The sequence below is a fragment of the Oncorhynchus mykiss genome, chromosome 14, assembly GCF_013265735.2.
Source record: "Oncorhynchus mykiss isolate Arlee chromosome 14, USDA_OmykA_1.1, whole genome shotgun sequence".
Taxonomy (NCBI): Eukaryota; Metazoa; Chordata; class Actinopteri; order Salmoniformes; family Salmonidae; genus Oncorhynchus; species Oncorhynchus mykiss.
In genome coordinates this window covers 6,196,178-6,213,901 of record NC_048578.1, presented here as the reverse complement: position 1 = coordinate 6,213,901, position 17,724 = coordinate 6,196,178, and the positions used below count along the sequence as shown (strand labels likewise).

General features: G+C 42.2%; 1 protein-coding gene across 2 annotated transcripts in view; it reads right to left on the bottom strand.

The window, feature by feature from the left end:
• Positions 1-15,878, bottom strand: part of LOC110488619 (bifunctional heparan sulfate N-deacetylase/N-sulfotransferase 1) — a 93,003-nt gene extending 77,125 nt beyond the window's left edge. For both annotated transcript variants that reach the window (XM_021560900.2, XM_021560901.2), the window contains exon 1: positions 15,730-15,878. The gene's annotated coding sequence lies outside the window, so the exon portion shown is untranslated. The remainder of the gene's footprint in view (positions 1-15,729) is intronic.
• Positions 15,879-17,724: the final 1,846 nt, after the last annotated feature.

The window sequence follows — 17,724 nt, the reverse complement described above, 5'->3', positions numbered from 1 at the left end:
TTAAAATAACATTTGCTAGCCTATACTTGTAAGGGTGCGTACTGGTGGCAGAGAAGTCAGACGCAGGAGAGCAAAAACTGTGTTTCCAATGGCGCAGTTTAATACTAAAACCCACCGGAAACCAGAACAATTAATAAATGGGTACAAAACCCGACGCACACCAGACATAACGTGCACAAGCACTTACAATAAACAATACCGGACAAGGACATGAGGGGAACAGAGGATTAAATACAAATCCTGTAATTGATGGAATTGAAACCAGTTGTGTGGGAAGACAAGACAAAACAAATGGAAAATGACAGGTGGATCGGCGATGGCTAGAAGAAAAAGGAGAGGGACCGATAGAGAGAAATAGTCCTATAATTCATATAATAACGACAACCTAAAACTTCTTACCTGGGAATACTGAAGACTCATTTTAAAAGGAACCACCGGCTTTCATATGTTCTCATGTTCTGAGCAAGGAACTTAAACATTAGCTTTCTTACATGGCACATATTGCACTTTTACTTTCTTCTCCAACACTTTGTTTTTGCATTATTTAAACCAAATTGAACATGTTTCATTATTAATTTGAGGCTAAATTGATTTTATTGATGTATTATATTATGTTAAAATAAGTGTTCATTCAGTATTGTGGTAATTGTCTGATTAATCGGTATCGGCTTTTTTTGTCCTCCAATAATCGGTATCGGCGTTGAAAAATCATAATCGGTCGATCTCTATCTTAAATACTAGTAAAACGGAATGCATGCTCTTCAACCGATCGCTACCCGCACCCACCCGCCCGACTAGCATCACTACTCTGGACGGTTCTGACTTAGAATATGTGAACAACTATAAATACCTAGGTGTCTGGCTAGACTGTAAACTCTCCTTCCAGACGCACATTAAGCATCTTCAATCCAAAGTTAAATCTAGAATGGGCTTCCTATTTTGCAACAAAGCCTCCTTCACTCATGCTGCCAAACCTACCCTCTTAAAACTGACCATCCTACTGATCCTTGACTTCGGCGATGTCATTTACAAAATAGCCTCCAACACTCTAATCAAATTGAATCAAATGTATTTATTTCACCCTTCGTACATCAGCTGATATCTCAAAGTGCTGTACAGAAACCCAGCCTAAAACCCCAAACAGCAAGCAATGCAGGTGTAGAAGCACGGTGGCCAGGAAAAACTCCCTATAAAGGCCAAAACCTAGGAAGAAACGTAGAGAGGAACCAGGCTATGAGGGGTGGCCAGTCCTCTTCTGGCTGTGCCGGGTGGAGATTATAACAGAACATGGCCAAGATGTTCAAATGTTCATAAATGGCCAGCATGGTCAAATAATAATAATCACAGTAGTTGTCGAGGGTGCAGCAAGTCAGCACCTCAGGAGTAAATACTCTACTCAGCAAATTGAATGCAGTCTATCACAGTGCCATCCGTTTTGTCACCAAAGCCCCATATACCACCCACCACTGCGACCTGTATGCTTTCGTTGGCTGGTCCTCGCTACATATTCGTCGCCAAACCCACTGGCTCCAGGTCATCTATAAGTCTTTGCTAGGTAAAGCTCTGCCTTGTCTCAGCTCACTGGTCACCATAGCAACTCCCACTCGAAGCACGCACTCCTGAAGGTGCATTTCAGTGGTCATCCCCAAAGCCATCACCCCCTTTGGCCGCCTTTCCTTCCAGTTCTCTGCTGCCAATGACTGGAACGAATTGCAAAAATCACTGAAGTTGGAGACTTATATCTCCCTCACTAACTTTAAGCGTCAGCTGTCAGAGCAGCTTACCGATCGCTGCAGCTGTACACAACCCATCTGTAACACAACCCATCCAACCAACTACCTACCTCATCCCCATATTTGTTTTTCTGCTCTTTTGCACACCAGTATTTTTACTTGCACATCCTCATCTGCACATACATCACTCCAGTGTAAATTGCTAAATTGTAATTACTTTGCCACTATTGGCCAATTTATTGCCTTACCTCTTTACTTCATTTGCTCACACTGTATACAGATTTTTCTATTGTGTTATTAACTGTACGTTTGTCTATCCCATGTGTAACTAACTCTGTGTTGTTGTTTTTGTCGCACTGCTTTGCTTTATCTTGGCCAGGTTGCAGTTGTAAATGAGAACTTGTTCTCAACTGACCTAACTGGTTAAATAAAGGTGCAATACATAATTTTTATTTTTTTAAATGTCAGCTTCGGAAGGCAGGATCACCCAGTACCTTGTACGTGTTCATAGCCTCAGGGTTAGCTACTATAGCCTTATGTGTGTTGACCCTGTCCTTTAGCTTGGCACGTAACTCTGTTAATCCATAGTTTTTGGTTGGAAAAGCAGCACACTTTCACTATGGGGACAACATCGCTGGCGCACTTCCTTATGAAGCAGTCACTCTGAAACTGTTTAACCTATACACCCACAGAGCAGAGACCGAGGAAGGGAAAGAGACAGAAAAGAGAGAGAGGAACATTCAGACAGGAAGGTGTTTTAAAGCCATGGTGGTTTGCACGTGGACAGTTCTACAGCTTATAGAGTGTGAGGCCTATTTGGGTGTGTGTGAAGTATCAATGTGCAGGGGCCAACTGGGTAAACAAAAGAGAGCAGAGGAGTACCCTCTACCCTCCACCTGTCCCCCTACATACCCACACTAACCATTAGCCTATATCTCAAACCCTGAGGCTCAAATCCCCATGCCTACAGACACACACACCGACAAGGTAAACAACACACACGCATACACAATTAATGGCTAAATGTATCCACAAATCATAACTCATCCGAACTGGTAACCAATAGCACTTGAGGACACGATCCTAGCATCCAGCGGTGAAGTGGCTCATTCCCATTACCAGACTCTCTAGTACTCTGAAATACATTCACTAACAGCTATTGTAGCCCTGCTAGCTCTGGAGTGCTGCTCCCCATGCTGTGTGAATGTAACCATGCCCCCAGGGCAAGTGCCAAACACTAAGGTGAATCCCATTAACATCCAGCCAGCTTGTTTTTAAACCGCTAAATAAAACAGCCAACATTTTACATCTTGCATATAATAACCTTTCATAGCAGAGAGAGAGGAAGGGGGGGGGGCTAGGGAAGAAACAGCAGGCCGCTGGGGGTTTGAACACCGATAATATAGGCCAGTCTACATGGCTTTAAGTTCTTTATCTATCTATTATTCAGCTCTTCTTCATTTCAAAAGTGCTTTTACACAGCCTGTTTGTCACGGAAGAAACGTATAGGACTTTAGCTAGCCCCAGCCTTAGATACAGAGAGGTCATGTAGCCTATACAAGCAAAACAGACACAAACATGAGCATGTAATCTTAGCGATATTGACACCGGTATAATGAATCGGAATGTTATTCGGTTACACTTCACATAAAATGTATCTTACACTTGTCAAACTATTTAAATCTGCCTACTTTATGACAGTGTAAATATTTTTAGTATAAACTGTAAAGCAAGGTGAATCAGAAACAGGGGAACGCAACATATAGGTGAGCCTACTGTCTATTTGGAAGGTCTCCTTGTCCCTTACAGGAAACTGGAGCTACATAGAACTACAAGGATGAAATTGCTCTCCTCTCACTTTCCCAGCCCTCACCATCCAATCATGTGCGATGTGGTGTAACGCTACACCCCATACCTCCATTATCGCCGGCTATTGGAGTCTCATAGAATGTATCCGATCCCAGCCCAGAGGAGCAACACCTTGGAAACTCACCTCCGCCTCTCCCTCCCTGAGCCCCCCCCCCCCCTAACTTTCCAACGAGCGTAAACTCCTCCAGAGGCTCCGTGGATGGCCTGTGACATGTGTTCCTGGCGGAGGAGTGATGACGAGATGTGGGCACAACGGCTGGGTTCGGTTTCAAAGCTATTCTGTTTCTGGAACTTCACGTCACTTCACTCCAGCCACATTCACTTCCACTCCCAGTCTCCCACACCCCAAATCAGCCCCAGCCTGAGAGGACATCATACTGGGTCATCAACACCTCATCAGGGTGCTTGTCTCCTAGCTATATGAGAAACCAAAGTACGGAACCTTCTGACCACAAATCAAATGTTTTACCACTAAACCTAGGCCTAACATTGTCACTAGTTCCTAACACACCAGCCGTCCTGGGAATGAAACTACTACTTTAACCCTTGATTAAGAATACATTACTCATGTACTGTGCTCAGGAATTCTGACAATATAGTCAACTGCATCCTTCCGAGCATGAGTCAGGACCATGACCATGGGCTTACCTCATCTCATCTATCTTCCATTCTCCTGAGTGAGTGTCATCTCCACAGTAACTACTAACTAGGCCTATATGATGTGTGTATGAGTCACTGTACAGGATAATTCAGCGGGGGAATTATGACAGTGGAAAATCATTTCCCTGGGCCTGGGCTGCTGAGGGAATGAGAGGAGGCCGTGGCTAATCGTTCAGTAATCTGATCCACCGCCACCACCGCATACTGCATACTGGAGCGTTCAGACACAAACATAGGCAGCCATACACACACAGTCACACACACACATAGCCACACACACACACACGGCCACGCATGTGCGCGCGCTCGCACACACACACGCACACACATACACACGCACACAGACACCCCCCGTGACTGCCAACAATCTGTCTTGCCATAGATATTCAAGCTGATTTAAGTCAAAACTGTAACTAGGCCACTCAGGAACATTCAATGTCGTCTTGGTAAGCAACTCCAGCGTAGATGTGGCCTTGTGTTTTAGGTTATTGTCCTGCTGAAAGGTGAATTCTTCTCCCAGTGTGTGGAGAGCAGACTCAACCAGGTTTTCCTCTAGGATTTTGCCATTTATTTTTATCCTAAAAACTGCCTTGTCCTTGCCGATGACAAGCATACCCATAACATGATACAGCCACCACCATACTTGAAAATATGAAGAGTGGTACTCAGTAATGTGTTGTGTTTGCCCCAAATATAATACTTTTTATTCAGAAAGTACATTTGTTTGCCACATTTTTCACAGTATTACTTAAGTGCCTTGTTGCAAACAGGATGCATGTTTTGGAATATGCTTTATTCTGTACAGGCTTCCTTCTTTTGACTCTGTCATTTAGGTGAGTATTGTTGAGTAACTACACTGTTGTTGATCTATCCTCAGTTCTCATATCACAACCATTAAAAAATCAAAACTTTTTTAAAATCACCATTGACTTCAAGGTGAAATCCATGAGCAGTTTCATTCCTCTCCGTCAACTGAGTTAGAAAGGATGCCTGTATCTTTGACTGGGTGTATTGATACACCATCCAAAGCCTAATTAATGACTTCACCATGCTCAAAGGGGATATTCAGCATCTGTTTTTTGTTTTTTTTACACATCTAACCTCCTTGGTGTTTGTGCTTGGATCTGTACTTGAAAGTCACTACTCAATTGAGGGACCTTACAGATAATTGTATGTGTGGGGTAGTTATTAAAAAACCATATTAACCACTATTATTGAACACTGAATGAGTACGTGCAACTTATTAAATCGATTTGTTAAGCACATTTTTACTTCTGAACTTATTTAGGCTTGCCATAACAAAGGAGTTGAATACTTATTTACATATTTATCATTTCAAGACGTTTCTACAAACAAAATTCCAAAATAACCTGTGTGGGTTAGTGACACAAAATCTCAATTTAATAAATTATATATTTATACCTTTGCTTATTCGATCTGGTTACTAACATCGTCCAACACCACAGCACCAAATTTTTGTTTCAACAACATCTAATCTGTGCTTCAGAACCAAAGAATTGTACCGCTTGACTGTTGAGCAATGATCAGCATTGGGAAAGGGGGATACCTAGTCAGTTGTACAATTGAATGCATTCAACTGAAATGTGTCTTCTGCATTTAACCCAACCTCTAGGAATCAGAGAGGTGCGGGGGGCTGCCATAATGAACATCCACGCCTTTGGCACACGGGGAACAGTGGGTTAACTGCCTTGCTCAGGGGCAGAACAACAGATTTTTACCTTGTCAGCTCGGGGATTCGATCCAGCAACCTTTCGGTTAATGGCCCAACGCTCTAATTGGCATGCAATAGCGGGCGCACATAACCAGACTTAATTGTGACCAAAAAGCGCTTGTTTAATTTTCTCCGGGTTTGCCAGCCAAAAACAGAGAAGCCTACCTACATTAATATTATCCATTTAAATACAGTTTAGCAATCTACTATGGACACATATTTTCCAGAATAATAGGCTACCTGGTGATTTCATTGATAATTTTCCTATTTCACATAGGCCTAGTTTGGGTGGGTTAAAATGATATACCTCAGTGGTGGTACTGGCTAAGCCACTAAAGAAAGCAGTAACATCACACTACCTTCAATACTTGTGTACAATGTGACATGATATCCATAGTTGATTTTGACTGCTAACATGAATGACTTTCAGCGCAAAATCTGTATCTTGCATTTTGAAAATGCATCATGCTTTATGGCTGTAATGACAGGCTACAATGGCACAGCCATCGTGCGGGCATTAGCCCTGTGCGAGTGCGCGAGGGTCGCAAGCTTTGAATCACTCCTTTTTAGGGGTCACAGGTCAAAAAGTTTGAAAACAATTGAGCTCGCGAACAGATTTCTGATTTGCTGTAGGCCTACAGCTACACTCTTACGTTAAAGCAATCTATGATTATCATGAAGCTCGCGTGTCCCAATCTTCATATTACTTTCGCTTTGACCTTCAAACAAACAACATGCGCGATGAAACAATGCAATAGCCGCTCTAAATGCAATGTGAATAGGGTGTATTCAGTAGCCTATTATCCCTGGTATAGCCCTCTAATCTGCATCCGATGCATTCAGAAATGAGCTGCTACTCAAGAGAATATTTCAGGGACATCAAATTATGATGTTGCATGAGGTTCCGGACCGTTGACTGTAGCTGGAGGTTCCGGACTGTTGACCGTCGTTGGAAGCTCTGGACTGTGAACCGTCGCCGGAAGCTCTGGACTGTGAACCGTCGCCGGAAGCTCTGGACTGTGAACCGTCGCCGGAAGCTCTGGACTGTGAACCGTCGCCGGAAGCTCTGGACTGTGAACCGTCGCCAGAAGCTCTGGACTGTGAACCGTCGCCGGAAGCTCTGGACTGTGAACCGTCGCCGGAAGCTCTGGACTGTGAACCGTCGCTGGAAGCTCTGGACTGTGAATGCGCACTGGAGGCCTAGTGCCTGTAGCCGGCACAGGTGGTACCGGACTGGTGACACACACTTCAGGGCGAGTGCGGGGAGCTGGCACAGGACGTATCGGACTGGGGAGGCACACTGGAGGCCTAGTGCGTGGAGCCGGCACAGGTGGTACCAGACTGGTGACACACACTTCAGGGCGAGTGCGGGGAGCTGGCACAGGACGTATCTGACTGGGGAGGCACACTGGAGGCGTAGTGCGTGGAGCCGGCACAGGTGGTACCAGACTGGTGACACACACTTCCGGGCGAGTGCGGGGAGCTGGCACAGGAAGTATCGGACTGGGGAGGCACACTGGAGGCGTAGTGCGTGGAGCCGGCACAGGTGGCACCAGACTGATGACCCGCTCTTCAGCCCGTCTGCGCTGCAGCCTACTCCTTGCTAACCCCTCTCTCCGGTATCCTTCCTCACATTGTTCCATCGACACCCAGGTGGGCTCTGGCACTCTCCTCGGCTCAACCGGCCACCCCTCGTGCCTCCCCCCAAACAAATCTTGGGGTTTCTTGGTCCCCTGCGTTGTCGCTGTCCCTCCATGCTCCTTGGCGACTCCTGCCAAGGAAGGGTCTCGTGTCTTCCCATGATTTCCTCCCATGTCCAAAACACATTCTCCTCCATGGCACGCTGCTTGGTCCTTGCGTGGTGGGATGTTGTTTGTGTTTAGTTGCCTGTGTGCACATCATGACTTCACGTTTCGCTGTTTCATTATTGTTTTGTTTGTTTCACGGAGATTAAAAATATGTGGAACTATACTCCCGCTGCGCCTTGGTCCGCTCATTATGACGATCGTGACAAAACGGACTGAACTAAGGGGGTAAATGCACCAGAGTTCAGAAAAACACTTTAATCCAATTTGGTGTCAAAGCCCCCTTGTTTGCATATATCCCAGGGTGCCTTTTACATGAATTTTTAAGTTACCAGTACCACCCGTGACTGTGTTTGCTAGGGACAGAGACATGTTGTTGCATTCATTCATTTTCAGTCCTGTGGCCTTCACCAAGTGAGATCCTAAGTGAATTGATTGTCATTCAAATTAAATTATTTAAGACGATACATATATTTTATAAGGCCTTCTAGTTTTACCCTAATTACTAGCAGCGTGCATGCCCCGCCCACCCAAGGACTGTCTTTTTCAGCTGTCTATTTCCTGTGTTTGAAAGGTGCAAAATCCACTTGTCACTTATAAATCTCTCTGGATTGATTGCTTTCATTTTACTCCTGCGACTCTTTCATACTCTTGCTTGTGCCTGTCGTTTTTTCCCCGTCAACGTTACGATGTTTGTAATAACCAGTCAAACACACCCCGGTAACAGTTGAAATGGGTTCAAAATACATTGTTTTTCCGTTGAACCTATAAGAACGCTAAAGCTTAGTCTGGGATTTAACGCACCTTATCAACACTTGCATCACACGAAAGAGAAGAAAGGGAACTTTATTTTTGATGGGTGTTCATTTGGTGGAATTTTAAAAAGTTATAATTTAATAGAGTTGAATTGTTTACATGCGCGTTTAGATGCGCTGAAATGAAAGCAACTTCCAAAAATGAACACTCGGATTATAGTGATATTATGTCTGATCTCACAAACAATGTAAAGTATGTTTATATTAGGTGTAATCTCGAGCCAGCATGTTGATTTTTAATCCGAGGTTATCCTGCTTTTGATACACATTGAATTATGCAAGAGAATGTGACAACAGTAATTCAAATAACATGTATTGGTCACATACACATATTTAGCAGATGTTATTGCGGGTGTAGCGAAATGCTTAATTAATGAGGCAGTCGAGACGGTGCAGGTGAGTGCAGGTAGGGTAGACAGAGCATGTTTTTGCAGTGGTTGCAGCCTTGTCCCACCCCTTTATGTAAATATATTAATATATGAAAATACAACCAGTGTGTTTATGCAAATTAGGCACATACTTTTCTTTATTTTAACACAAAATATTATTTTAGAAACCTGATACATGCATTCTAAGAAAACATTCTTATTTTTGACAATAGATTGAATCTCTGAACTCCATGTCTGTGCCAGTGACATTTTTTATGTGTTATAATTCAGTCAATTTCTGATGAAATATAAAAATTCTAAAATTTGAGTATTTTCATCAATTGTCCAACTGTTGCATTTCTTAAAATTGTTTTTAAAAACGTAACAATTTCGATTACCATTGCTACTAATACAATTGCCTGAAACTCATAGTTTACAGGCCACATCAGGCTTGCAAGTCACATACAGTATGTGCAGGCTTGCAAAGTGATGTGTAATTCCTATTGGAATCCAGCCAGAGTGGGGATATCCAACTTTTATTAATCCGCAACCTGCCTTCAGAATGACTGCCAGGGTTAGGAAGACTAAGATATGAGGCTTCCTAAACAATTTAAACTGGAACAACCATTTCAGTAGCATGTGCAATACGTCCAAGTAGCAGATTGGAATAGTTTAGAAAAAGTTATGTTATTTATATTTGAGTAGCATAAGATTAATTAATCAACCAATGTACGTACATGGAAAAACACAGATATTGAAACAAACAATTCTAGAAATCGACCTGCAATAGAGCATGCTGGGAAATATGATAACGATGGGCGTGGTTTTGTTTCAACTCTGGATATTAACACCAACACTGGGGTTCTGTTAAACCACTGAGTGTTCATTTAACTCTTGAATCAACACTAAAAGTATTACACACAAAAAAAAAATCAACAAGTTAACACTGGCCAATGTGCTGTGTGCTATGAAAGGGACACATCTGCAGGCTTCCATACATTTCAAGAGTCTTTTAGAATTCTGAAGAACCGTAGACGTCAAGAACCCCACACTTAACTCAAAGGTTGTTTATCGGGTAAGAGTTCTCCTAAGAACCTTCGTAATGTTGGCAATGATGCCCTTTATCTACTACCCCAGAGTCAGATGAACTCATTTGTATGTCTCTGCATGCAGTTTGAAGGAAGTTGCTAACTAGCACTAGTGCAATCGCTAACTAGTGTTAGCGCTCATGCTATTCATACTGGACACAGAGGCATAGAAATGGTATCCATGAGTTCATCTGACTCTGGGGTAGTAGATAAAGGGCATCATTGCCAGCATTACGAAGTATCCCTGCAGATGTGTCCCTTTCATAGCACACAGCAAATTGGCCAGTGTTTACTTGTTGATTTTTTTCCTGAGTAATATTTCTAGTGTTGATTCAAGAGTTAAATGAACACTCAAAAGTATTCATTTAAGAGCTGAGAAAGAACCATTTAAAACCTTGATTTTTTTTCAGTGTAGTATCGGGTGCAGTGCAAGCGTCAAATTCTTGAGAGAGAGGATTGCCATCAATAAATATGCTGCTTAAATGTTTTGGGGTGATCAAGAATATTAACAGTTTACTTTGCATGCCCACCAGCAATGGGGCAAGCAACAAATATTAGCATAGACCTACTGGTCTTTTGCTATGTCAACATTTCTTGAAATTGATAGTTTACGTATGAAGCTTGCATTTGGAATTTGTTGTTAAAATGTATTATTACGTAATCAAAAAGTGTCGATGAAAAAGACTGAAAAAGACTGTCTGGTACCCTCAATAAATATGCAAAGATTTGTAGCTGAACAAGACTTTGCACATAAAGAATTTTTTTTAACTTGATTTGAACTTGTGACTTGACTTGCTCTTAGAATGCACGACTTTGACTTAACTTGACCCGTTCTACTTTGGACTCGACTTGAGACTCTGACCTTGTGACTTAAGACTTACTAGTGACTCGAATAAGTGACTTGGTCCCACCTCTGCCTTTTTTTATTCAAACAACTCTCAAGGTTTTCCTCTAGGTTTTACTGATATGATCTGGTGAATCACTAATACTGGGCTGTGCTGTAGTTGTACTGTCCAAATGTGTTTACTTCTACGACACTCTCCCAGTCAGTACCGAATGCCACTCCGTTGATCTTTTCCAAGAAATCCAATTTCAACATATTGGACATTGTCAGCATTAGGCTAATCTGAATAAATATCCTATATAAACATCTAATGAATCGATCCCTTACAATCAATTGGCCAAAGAGCATACAGCGGACAAACTAATGGAGAGGGAGAAGTCAAAGGATGAAGTACTATGGAACAGCCACTACATGTCTATGGGTGCCGCCAGCAGTCTTGTGCTGGGGAAGAAGGATAGGGTCAGTGGACCTAATGTATTGGAAGTTTTCCTGGTTCCCCTCTTATTCTATAGACTGGGTTCTGGGTTGGCCCCCCACACACACTGAGCACTAGTGATGGGCGTTCCGTCTCTTTTCAGTGAGCCGGCTCGTTCGGCTCAGCTCACCAAAAAGTGCCGGCTCTTTTGGCTCCCAAACGGCTCTTTAAAAAAAATATACGTTTGGTATTTTTTCAAGTCAAACCGTTTGAGATAGTTTGACTATGATTGGTGTTAAAACAATTCTAATTAAATTATTGAATGAAAATCATACTCTACCTTAACCACGATGCATTTAAAATGCATTGGTTTGTTATGAAAAAGAATGCTATTAAACATTTGAATTTAACAACGTGCATATAAGTCTAACCATTCAAAACTAATACAATCTGAACAGCATAATAGAATATTGCACCAAATCAAATAAAAATAAATAACAATTTGCAAAACTGCAGCATCCCACAAATTGAAATAAATGTAAAAAAGAAGGATGCTATTACACATGTGCATTAAAAGTATCACTTTTTTAATGTATATAAACAAAGTGCAAATAAATGTAACAATTCAAAACGAATACAATCTGAACAACATAATAATAGAAAATCACACCATATCAAAGAAAAATAAATAACAATGTGCAAAACTGCAGCATCTCACTTAAAACATTAAACTGATCCCTCTTTTCTCTCTCTTCTTTATTGCCATGTTATAACCAGCAGCACACAATAATGCTGACCATATTTTGCTTTTATGAGAGATTTGCATTCAGAAATGCAAGCTGCCTGACTTACGAGGGGCTGATGCGGTTTCTTCTCTCAGTAATTATTTGTCCCGTTTTTGGAGAAGACCCTCTCAGATGGGAACGGATGTGGCCACTATGCAGTCTCCCTGTCATGACTTTAGTAAGCCGTGGGTAGACAGAGGTCTTGTTCTTCCACCAGCTCAGAGGATCTGCAGATCATTGGAGGAGGGGATCCTCCAAATAAGATCAGACATCCATTATGACATCTACTGAAGGATTCCTTCGTGCTGCATCCCCAGTTGCTCTCTCGTCAAACAGCATCCAAAGAGCAGATGTTTGTGGCACTACTGCTGGTGCTTCTGCTCCATCTGCTCCCTCTTCTTCATGTTGCCCTGGTGCCTGAGCCAGCTGACTGCCGGGGCTGTCCCTCCCTGCTGCTGAGGTTATTCTTTGAAGAGCCTCATCAATCGCTCTGGCATCACTGAAGGCTAACTTCTTAAACCTGGGGTCAAGTGCAGCGGTTTCTGATAGCACGTGATTATATTCCATTCTGTGGAACTTTCTGTCCATTGATGAACATATGGTGTCCATCAACTCTGTCACATGTCCTGTGGTCACATTTGCTTCTCTCTGGAGGCTGGCTGTGATTCGCTGCAAGCCCTTACACAGGAGTATCATTTTTGAGGCAGTCACATAGCTGAAAAAAGAGAACCGTAACTTATTAGTTCAGGTTCATGTTTTGTCTACTGATACTACATTTGCATCTACTGCTCATACACATATATAATACTGGATTAAATAATGATGTAGTAATAACTGCTTACTGTACCTCTCTCCACTAATCTCCACAGTGACCTGCTCAAAGGGTTCCAGGACTCTGCACACCTCCTCCACCACCTCCCATTCCTCTTGGGTCAGAGCATCAACAGGTGCATTGACAATGGCCAGGGTAGAGATGATGGCATCCTTTGACTCAAGAAACCGCTTCAACATATAAAATGTTGAATTCCACCTGGTAGTGCAGTCTTGTTTAGGCCTCAGCTCAGGCAGCCCCATCTGACGTTGTGTAGACTAGTTGTTCAGCACCTACTGTGGTCCTGTGGAAGCATTCCACAGCTGCTTTCACTTTGTCCACAGTGGACTTCATCACCTTCAGAACATATCTTACAATCAGGTTGATTGTGTGGGCAAGACATGGATGATGGGTTCATTTAAACATTTTCATGGCTTTGGTTATGTTAGCTGCATTGTCGCTAACACAACAGACCACTTTTCCATCTACTTGCCATTCTCTGACCACTCTCGACGGTTCTTCTGACAAGTTCTCTGAGGTGTGTCTGTCGCTGAACTCAAAGTAGTCCAGAAGACAGCTAGACATTGAAAGATCTTCAATGAAGTGACATGTAACCAACATGTAAGAAGTGGTTGCCCTTGATGTCCAGCAGTCAGTGGTAAGGCAAACTGCAGTAGCTTTTTGGACTCTTTCCCACACTGAAGCCTGTGTGCTCTTGTACAGTTGTGGAATAAGTGATTTTAAAAGGGTTTTCCTGCTTGGAATTGTGTACATTGGATTTAGACTATTGCTATAATTTCTAAAACCTCTGTCCTCCACGATCGAAAAAGGCTGGAAATTGGTGACAATCATTTTAGCCAATGCAATATCAATTTGGCCTTGTTTTTCTACAGACATAGACTTTGGCATAAAGTGGTCCATAGAAGCCTGCGTTGCTGTGGGTCGCGGAGGTGGCCTACTTGACTGAGAGGATACATCTCCGCGTGTGGAGGTGCTGGCTCCACCACTATCACTAGCAGGCCCGCTAGTTTCTCAAAGCTCCGCTACAGCTAGCTTCACAGTTGGGTGCATAGTTTGCATATGCCTGTGTAGGTTGTGCGTAGAACCAGCTTTATATGAGATTTTGTTTTGGCAAATTCTACACTGTGCTCTAATATAGTCTACATTATTAAAATGCATCCAAATGCTACTGTGCTTCTGACTAATTTTCCAGCTGTTGTTTTCACAGTTGTCCTTCCTCCCTCCTCGGCTGCTAAGTGAGTGACTGTGAGTGAGTTGGCTCGGCCCTCCCTCACGCATCTTTGGTTCATTGGTTGACACTGCGTGTCTGATTGACAGGAACAACAGGTGAGGCTGTTAGTCTGAGCAGACAGTCTGAACGAATGTGTGAGCTTGAGCATTTAGGCCTATATTACTTTATTTATTTTTTGTTCTTTGAATTAGTTAATTCTATCCATTTAAATATTTTGATTATTCATATCTTAATTTTTAAAATATTTTTATAAATAGATTTGGATCTCCTGATATGCAAGCCGGCTCTCAACATTCAGCTACAAGAGCCGGCTCTTAGAGCCGACTCTTAGAGCAGACTCATTCGCGAACGACCCATCACTACTGAGCATGGCTTTGAGGGGCACTGACATGGAAAAATACAAGAACTGGTATGTTGTGGGGCTACTGTGGTTCCCATCAGCCTAAACTTTCCATGAATAGCATTACATTCTCGTCAACACAGCAGCATGTTTATAACATGCTTATAACAGCCTTACATATCCTTTATAACAGCACATTAGGATGAAGTTCTGCTGAGATTTGATCACACAGCAGCAGCAAACGTAAAAAATGCACTGGCACTTCTCTATGTGGAAACTGTCTGAATTTGCCTCAATAGGAAAACGTGTGTATAAAAACATGTGTAAACGTAGGATATACATCTTTGTACTACTTAGTCATGTGCATGTATATCATCACTATAATGATGTTATGTAGCCTACAGTTTCTCAAAAACTATGTAGGGTGGATACTGAAGTTGGCTACTTTGAAGGAAGGCTCTTCTCGACAAACGATGTAGCAGCCTAATCACTACTGCCTTCCCTCCACATCAGTCAGTCCTAGCGGGACATAGCCTACATAACCAACTTTCCACTGTCACGTGAAACGTTATTGAATTAAAAATGAATTGTTGGGTGCAGTCAGAAAAAAATGTGGTCCAAAGTGTTCCATCTTTAGGTATAAAAATAAGGAAATATATGTACACTTTTTCTCGCATAATTCCAATCAGCAACATTGCAAAAGATGAAGACAACCGCAGGTTGTTTTCCCACTTCGACAGTGTTTTCAGATGTTTTCAGTCTGTACACTCATTCAGAATGGTAAGTAGACTTACTGAACAGTTACAATCAATCCTAACGATACTCACAGGCCACAAAGTTACAATGATAAGTTATTAATATCTTGCTCGTGCGAAGTTGTATCACGGGGCTTCACTTTCTTGATGTAGATATTAAAACACCCGGACACAATTCCAGGCGGAAAACTTAGACTATAATTCATACAAATGGCCTTCATTGGTACCACTATTGAATAGCCAAAAACTGCTGTGAGATTCAACTCTGTAATTACCCGGGCTTCGTTTTCAATTCATGGGAAATTCAGGCCAAAACTGTGGCTGCATTTTCAGTCTGCGCCAAGGCGAGTGGATGATAGCAAGCCAGTCGAGGCTAGTAGTTGAACGATTAAGCCGCGATCAGCTCGTCTTGACCAAAACATTTGCACCAGAAAACAATGTACTTTGTCACACTCACCTTCTCAATCGGCATCTGGTAGAATTAATACTTGGATTCAACCAAAGCAAACACGACGCCTCATCTCGCTTTCCCTGTACCCGGGCTCCGTTCTCCCGTTTTTGCAGACTTGTCTGATGAGAGAAATGTCAGAATGTCCCTCTTTCTGCAGAGCTATACAACACTGCCCCATAATGGTCGACAGGGGGCACCAGCACGGCATCAATTGTCCCTAATTAGGTTACAGCGTTATCTCATTAAATTAATATTTAAATTACATATTTAGCTCATCTTCTGGACAGTCTGTCCGGTAGTCCACACAATATTTTAATTTGTTTATTTAGTAATACGGATGAAAAGGAGTTCAGAAATAGTTCCTACCTGTTCATTCATTTGTACATTGGTTGAAAATGTGTGATATACTGTAAATTCATTCAAGTACTGCTTGCCAAGTAAGTACTGAGATTATGGCTGCATTGAAATAGTAATCACACAATTCAAACCATTGTCACCCCACTACTTTCAAGAGGCTCTCCAGACCATTGAAGAGCCCAACCGAAGAGGCATTCATGCAAACATTATTCAATATTCATCATGGCAGACCTATGATTAACATGTAATCTGTAATAATAAGTATAAGTAGTCTGCTATTTTATCACGTTTTATGTGGACTTGTATTGCTTATCTCTGTCAAGGTTGCTGACAACACATTGACAGACGAGACCAAAAAACAAACATACTGCTTGTATGCGAGATTTAATGAGGGCCACTTCAATTGGAGACTTGAAGTTGAAGGTTAAGCAAATAAATAGCTGGAAACACTGTATGTTTCCATGGCTTCACCTTTCTTCTTTCTCTCTAAAACAGAGAGGGGCTAACAACAAGTGTCTGTCTGAACGCCGATGTCTCATTCCAAACCCTTCACCCCCCTGAACAAGCAAATAATGTAAAACTGATTCAGGATCAGTTTTCAGGGGAATAAAGTCACCACACATCTATGTCCTCTGACCTTGAGACACATGTGGCCTGTAATTTGATTTTGGAGGGGCTAAACCCGGGACGAAGCCGTCCTTCAAACAGATTTGCCTGTCTCACCCAGATCTTATGACAGGGGGCAAGGGGTGTAACACCACACAACTAATTTGGAGTCCAAGACAGGCAAGGAAGCCAACACTGAGAGAGTTAACTTTATTGTCTTTGTCTTCCCCAAAATGAAGCAGACGCAGTCCTCAGTCAATACTATGTGTGTCCTGTGGCTAAATGTGGGAGTATATCAGGCATTTAAAATCCGCCCTGGCCACAGGGGCAATCGGTAAATAAACAGAGGTTGTCGGATGAGTACATAATTAAAAACTATATTGATGTGTTCTGAGGGAGGGACAGTGGCTGTCCTGTGCCATGTGAAAACACAGGAGACTGCTATACCCAGTGATAGGTGAGCCAGTTCACGGCAGGAGAGGGCATGACTGCCTTTATCTGAACAACATCCAAGTCCAGAGTTAAGATCAACCAATGTCTTCAACCTAGAGGTCAACTACTCAAGTCAGTTTGGGAAATGAATTTAAATTCATCAAAATAATGACCCATAATTTCTTACGAAAAAATTCACAATTTCATGAACTTCAAACAACATATTTCCTGAATTGAAAGTCTGGGATTGTACAGTTGACCCCATCTCTGTCTGAGCCCAACCTCCTGCCTGTTGTGCCAAGCAGAATACTCCAACCTCTAGGCTTGTAGATTTATTATTATCCCTGTATGTGGTGTCTCAGCAGAGAGCCTCTTCCACGACCTTATATAAACGTTAGGGTGTTATGACTCCATTAGTGTTCATCCCAAATCTGAAACATCCTCCAACTACAGCTCCAATGTGCTAATTGGGGTTTTCCAAAACCAGGCGCACATCTTCAATTAATTCCAGATATTCATTACTATAGTTGCATAATGATTAATGAGTTTATTTTTCATATTTATATTTGTTTATTTAAATAAAATAGGAGGTTAATGTCATGAAAA